Raw genomic sequence first — 6,625 nt, 5'->3', positions numbered from 1 at the left:
TAAGGACTACAAATCAGACCAGAATAGAGAAGAGATGTACAGTTTGAGGTCTAGGAATGTTTCCAAAACTGAGCTTCCCCTGCCTCAAAGAATGCGTTCTTTTCTTTGCTTTTTTTTCCCCCCAAAGACTTTATTTTATTGGTCAGTGTGCTTTGGAAGGAGACAGGACATCAATCCTACTGCTTCCAACCCCAGAAGAAGAGCTGTCTGTGCACAGGACAGGCACAGTGCCAACGGGCCCAGGGGACGGGTCTGCTTTGCCTGCCTCTTACTCGTAGATCCAGTCACAGACACGAGACTTGTAGTCCACCAGTTCCTCTGGCTTTAACAAGAGGCTGATTTCTTTCTCAGCGCTCTTGACGGAATCACGGATGATGTTTCTGCCAACGTGAATACAGAAGTCCCCTCGGATGGTGCCTGGCTTGGAATCCTCTGGGTTGATCTCTCCCAGCATCACCCGGCCCGTGCCCACCACATTCAGTCCCTCCCAGACCATGGCCACAATTGGTCCCGAGTTCATGTACTTCACCAGCCCTGGGAAGAAGGGGCGATCTTTCAGGTCCATGTAGTGCTGCTTCAGGTGTTCCTCGGAGGCCCGAATGAGCTTCATGTCCAGACGGAAGCCCTTCTACTCAAAGCGCTTGATGATGTCGCCCACCAGGCCGTGCTGCAGCACGCGGTCTGGCGACTTCATGGTGATGAAGGTGTGCTCATTTTGGCCATGATGCGAGTCAGGTGGCGAGGGAGCAGGCGGCCAAATGCGTGGAGCTGGAGCAGACAGAGTTAATTTTTAGGCATCAGTGTCTATCACAAATCAGGAGCGCAAGTGAGCTGAGTGTTAAATTTTAATGGAGGTTTCATTACACAGGCGTGATTACTTAAGTGGATAAATTAAAGTTTCAGCCTCCTTCCTTCACCAAAACGAGCTCTGTTATCTCTGTGGGTTAAGTATGGGGAAGAGTCACTAGTTCAAACACAACAGCCTCTCCATGAGAGAAAAATGAGACCTCCTGCTATCATTCAGAACCACACAGTGGTAGTAAGCTGCCTTTTTTTCCCCTTAAATCTTTCTTAGCAGGTTAGAGTGGTATCATTTGTTGGATCTTCTAGTATGGCAAAGACGCACCAAATACAAGAGACAGTCCAAGGCTGTAGAAGTTACTCTCCAGCAACAAAGGAAAAAATGAAATTATTTGGGTAAAAATTAATTTTATAAAATAATTTTATTTATCTTATTTGGGACATCACTAGGAGGCTTATTCTGATTCTTGGTTTTCTTCTGGATTCTCAGATTATACCATTCTGCCAAATGTACTCCTCATTTAGAAGATATTTAAACATACTCTTCAAATTTCAAGCCTCATAAGTCACTTTTATTCATTAGAGTATTTATTTACTTGTTTGTTTATTTGAGACTCGGGTCATGGGATCAGACTTATAATATCAAGAATTTTTTTTAAAATTATGATTAAATTTGAGTATGCATTTAGAAGTTAGTGTCATATGGAACTGTCTTTGTATCAGATGTGTAAGAATAAGTTGCGTCCAAGAAGAGGACAAAGGCTTGGGTAAAGGTTATAACTAGGTCATTTACCTAAAGATAAGCTCTTTTGTTTAATTCTTTTATATTGATGACATAAAATATTAATATCAACCCAAATCAACCATCGAATCCAATCTGACTCACTGTAACCCTGTGTAGAGTTTTGGAGGTTGTAATTTTTGCAAAGGTTAAAAACCTCATCTTTCTTCCAAGGAGAAGTTGGTGGATTTGAACTGCTTACCTTTAGGTTAGCAGTACAACATTTGCCTAAGAGTGTCACCAGGGCTCAAAACTAATAGGTGGGCACAAAACCTATATGGCCTCAATATGAAAATCTAAGCATCAAGATTTATGAGGAGGGAGGGGAAAAAAGAGCTGATACCAAGGACTCAATAGAAATTAAATGTTTCGAAAATAATGATGGCAGTATATGTACAAATATGCTTGATACAATTGATGTATGGATTGTTAGAAGACCTGTAAGAAGGTCCAATAATATGATCTTTTAATAAAATAATAAATAAATAAATAAACAACAACAACAAAGATTCATTGGTATAATATGATGCTCTGACAATTTAAGATTTTAGGCATAATAACTAGGAGAAAGCACAATTGAGGGGATTCATGTGAGGGGATTAAATCAGGAAGTCCTGTGACATTGAAGTTAAAGGCCCTTTTAGAATTTGCACAAGAACAAAATCTTAAGGTAGGAAAAACTTGCCAAGTATCAGGTTAATTCAAAGCACCACACCTTGGTTGTGTTTGCCTCACATTCAAATTATTTTATTGTCTCATTTTGTTACTCAATCTATGATTTGTGTAAAATATATGATACTCACCAACCAAACAAATTTAAACATAAAACTATTGATCAGGCAAAGTGAAGTGAATGAGGCCTTCTGCTGTCAAGAAGAGCATCACCTTGACAGAGATTGAATGGTATCTCAACAGGGAGGTCAAGGAAGTACTTAGGCTTGAAGATTTAAAAGTCAGTTTCAAAGGGAAGAACTGGTCAGTGACCCAGGATTTTGTCTGATATTAGCTTGGGCTGTGCAGCACTGGGAGACAAACTTCTGGAGCTGAGTTTGGTGTGTAACCTATTAGTCTGGATAAGTAAGTGTCAGTTTTCTTTAGAAGTTGGTCCACAAATTTATCTTCTAGAAACCCTGGGACAAATTTATCTTGTAGAAACCCTGGGGAAAATAGTTTATTTTGCTTCATTCTGGCATTCTTTAACATAAACTCACGATGGAGTTGATTCTGGCTCAGAGTGAGGGACTCTACGGACAGAGTAGAATGGACCCTGTGGATTTCCGGGACTGTATATCCATCCATATGGTAGTAGAAAGCCTAATTTTTCTCTCATGGAGTGACTAATGCTTTTGAACTGCTGACCTTGCAGTTAGCAGCCCAATACATAATCCACTCTGCCAACAGAGCTTCTTAGTCTTTAACATATGACTAAGAATTTTTGCCAGGACTTGATGTATTTTAATATAGTGAGAGTAACTTGCGTTGACTTTAATTTTCACTTGCAATCTTGAGTATAAGAGTTGGTTTACATTAACAAACTCCACATTACAATTACCTGTGGCATTTTAAATACAGCAAGGTAAAATAAGGCCCTCAGAAGAAGATTTTGATTCAGTAAGTCTGAGAATCGTTTCCGTTTGGTTAAACAGGCAATCCATTCCGTACTCAATTTTAATGGAAAACCTTCAGACACTGCTAACACCTCACGTATGACATTGTTTCCTCTGACTCATTTGCCGGCTTCCTGCCATTGCGAGCATTACCATGTTGATTAAGTAATGAGATATGTAAAGTTAAAGAAAGGTATATGTAGTGTTTTTAAAAACTGTAAATAAAGAAGTACCCAACACTTACCAAAGGAGATATATTTCATTTTCTTACAGAAAGTCCTTACTTCATTCCTTTAAAAAAAAACAAACAGATTTTCAGTAAGTGTGATAATAGCTGGTAGATGAGTAATTTCTATAATTTCTATAATTTCTCTTTCTGTATCCACAGAGCTGAACTTAGTCCAAATATTTCTAATCAACTTTAATTTCAGCCTTTTATAATATTAACACACTCCTATTATAATTATTATAAGTTCCAAAGTGATTCTTTGTTCTTTTATAATCCTGATTTTATCCCTTGAATCTTTGAAGATTCAGAAAAGGTCCCTGCATCATTGGAAAATGATAACCTTCTTGTGCTTCAATATGCCATAGGCATTTAAATTCTATTAAAGTTAAATGATTTCATTTAATACCTGGACTTCCCCATCAACTAATTTTCCTTATACATATCTTTGTAATACCCTACACTATAGCTAGGCTTAATTTTCTATTATAGAAACCATGGATTTTTGTTTAGTTGTTTTTTAATCCGCTCACAAACCTTACCCAGGTTGTAAAATGTTATACATCTTTTGGAAGGCATAGTCTTTTCAAGTCTACAGAGCACTGAGATTTAATTCTGTGAATGAGAGTTGCTAAAGGCCCATTCAGCTTAAATTAATTGGTAAGCATCTAGCATATCTACTGGGATAGGAGCTTAAGGCAATTTAGAAGCTGTCTGCTAGAGAAATTGCTGGTTGGAAAAAGACAATCACAGAGTTTTATTCAGACCAAAAGCTTCATGCTGCTGCATAATTTTTACTTCTTTCTGTTTTGCCAAGAGGAAGGGAAAGAAACCAGGACATCATAGGGACAGCAGCAGGGTGCTTGATATTCCTAGATCTAACTGAGAATACTACAAAGAAGCTAGTCTATGGAAGTGCTGGCCGACAGTAAAGTAGAAGTGGAAGCTGCCACTGAGGACTTGGAGAGCAATTCTGGACATCTGCCAAAAGCCAGGCACAGAAAACTTTAATAGTTAAGCATGAATTTTAAAACGTGTTTTTAAACCAGGAAATGTGTACATTAGGTTTACATCATTTAATCATTCTTATTCCATCTGGCTGAGGAAATAAGCCAAGGAGCTGGATTACAATATATGAGGCACAATGTGGCATAAGGATTAGGGGAAGACTCATGAACGGCCAGCAATACCCAGATGACACATCCTTACTTGTTGAAAGTGATGAAGATTTGATGAAAATTAAAGTCTGCAGTCTTCAGTATGAATTTCAATTCAATGTAAAGAAAATAAAAATCCTCACCACTAGACCAAGAGACAACAGCCTGGTAAGTGAAGGGAAGATTGAAGTTGTCAAGGATTTCATTTAGTACAGTGGGTAACACATTGGTCGGCTAACCACAGCCTAGCAGATCCAACTACCATTGTCTTCAACGGGGGAAATAGACCCTTTCTGCTCTTGTAATGATTTACAGCCTAAGACCCCACAGGGAAGTTCTTGCCATACTACAAGGTCATTATGCATCAGAATCGACTAGATAATAGTTCATTTGGATTTTTACCTTGGGTCTGTAGTCATTGCTCATGAAAGCTCCGATCAAGAAAGCAAAGGGCATATTGAATTAGGAAAATCTACTGCATGAGACTTCTTAAAAATGTTGAAGAGCCACAGGGAATTCAGGATAGATAAACCCCTCAGGAACAATGAGAGTAGAGATACCAGGAGGATTAGGGGAGGGTCGGGGGAGAAAGGGAGAACCAATCACAAGGATCAATCTAGAGCCCCCTCCCAGGGGGATGAACAATGGAAAAGTGGGTGAGGAGTGACAGAGGACGATGTAAGATATGAAAATATAATCTATAACTTATCAAGGGTTCATGAGGGAGAGTGGGTAGGGGAGGGAGGGGAAAGAAATAGGGAGCTGATATTAGGGGCTCAAGAGAAAAGAGAATGCTTTGAAAAAGATTGTGGCATATGTGAAAAGTGGTTGACACAATGAATATATGGATTGTGATAAGAGATGTAAGAGCCCCCAATAAAAGTATTTAATTAAAACAAAAGGTTGAAGAGCATGTATGTCACCTTAAAGACAAAGGTCCGCTGACCTAAGCCATGGTATTTTCAATAGCCTTATACACCTGTGAAATTTGGATGAAAATTTCTGTTCCAGTTAGGATTTCTAGCTTAGCAAAAGCACAAAAAGAAAACAAAAATACAGTTGGGCCAATAGGCAGCATCATGATGAACAAAGAACAAGACTGAATTTTTCAAGTATTTCTATACTTGGATACATAATCAACACCCATGGAAGCAGCAACCAAGAAACCAAGTGACGTGTTGCATTGGGCAAAACTGATTCCCAAAATTCTCTTTCAATGGTGTAAAAGAAATACATCACTTGAGGACTAAGGTATGCCTGATCCAACCCATTGTGTTTTCAATCAGCTCCTGGGCATGTTTTAAAAAAGAAGGAGGCGGGGGGGGGGGGCAATGCAGAAGGAAGACCCAGGAGAATTGTTGACTTTGAGTTATGGTAGGGGTCACAAAGAGTAACGAAAGTACTGTAGACTTTACAGGAAAAGAAGAGACAAATCTGTCTTGGAGAATGACACCCGAATATTCCCAGGTGAGGATGACGAGGATGGTAAGACTGTCTCCTTTACTTCAATCATCCGATTAGGAAAGGCCAGTTCTGGAAAAGGACATCATGTTTGATAAAGGACAGGTTAATGATAAAAAAGAAGCCCTGCAAGGAGTTGGATTGACACAGCTGCAACAAGGAAATCGAGATTGGCTGGAGACAGAACTGCATTTTTTGTTGAGCCTGGGGATGCTATGGATAGGAGCCAACCTTCAGTACCAACAGCATCTAGTTCGTTCATCGCAGCTAGAAACAAAAGGCAATAAACCTTTTAACATTTTAATCAATGCTGTAATTGTGCGAGGAAACCACAGAGGAAAGGCATTAGCTCTCTAAAACGTACACTAAACACAGATTTACAAAATAGCTCAATTAACTTGAAGTTAGGCTTTTTATTCTAGCTATAATCCTGTGCATATACTGTGCATTCACATAGAACAAGGTTTTTAATTTTAATCTTCCCAATATAATCATTATTTTACACTCCTATGCCCCCATTTTCCCTTTCCCTGTTTGCTTTATATCTCTTTCATAGATACATTGTTCTCAGTGCTAAAAACATTTTCACAAT

General features: G+C 38.9%; 1 pseudogene; it reads right to left on the bottom strand.

The window, feature by feature from the left end:
* Positions 1–268: 268 nt before the first annotated feature.
* On the bottom strand, positions 269–6,295 carry LOC142452469 (putative nucleoside diphosphate kinase; annotated as a pseudogene).
* Between the last annotated feature and the right edge of the window lie 330 nt (positions 6,296–6,625).

The sequence above is a fragment of the Tenrec ecaudatus genome, chromosome 7 (genome assembly GCF_050624435.1).
Source record: "Tenrec ecaudatus isolate mTenEca1 chromosome 7, mTenEca1.hap1, whole genome shotgun sequence".
NCBI classification, from domain to species: Eukaryota; Metazoa; Chordata; class Mammalia; order Afrosoricida; family Tenrecidae; genus Tenrec; species Tenrec ecaudatus.
Note: the sequence above shows the minus strand (reverse complement) of the source record. Positions and strands in the feature narration are given on the sequence as shown.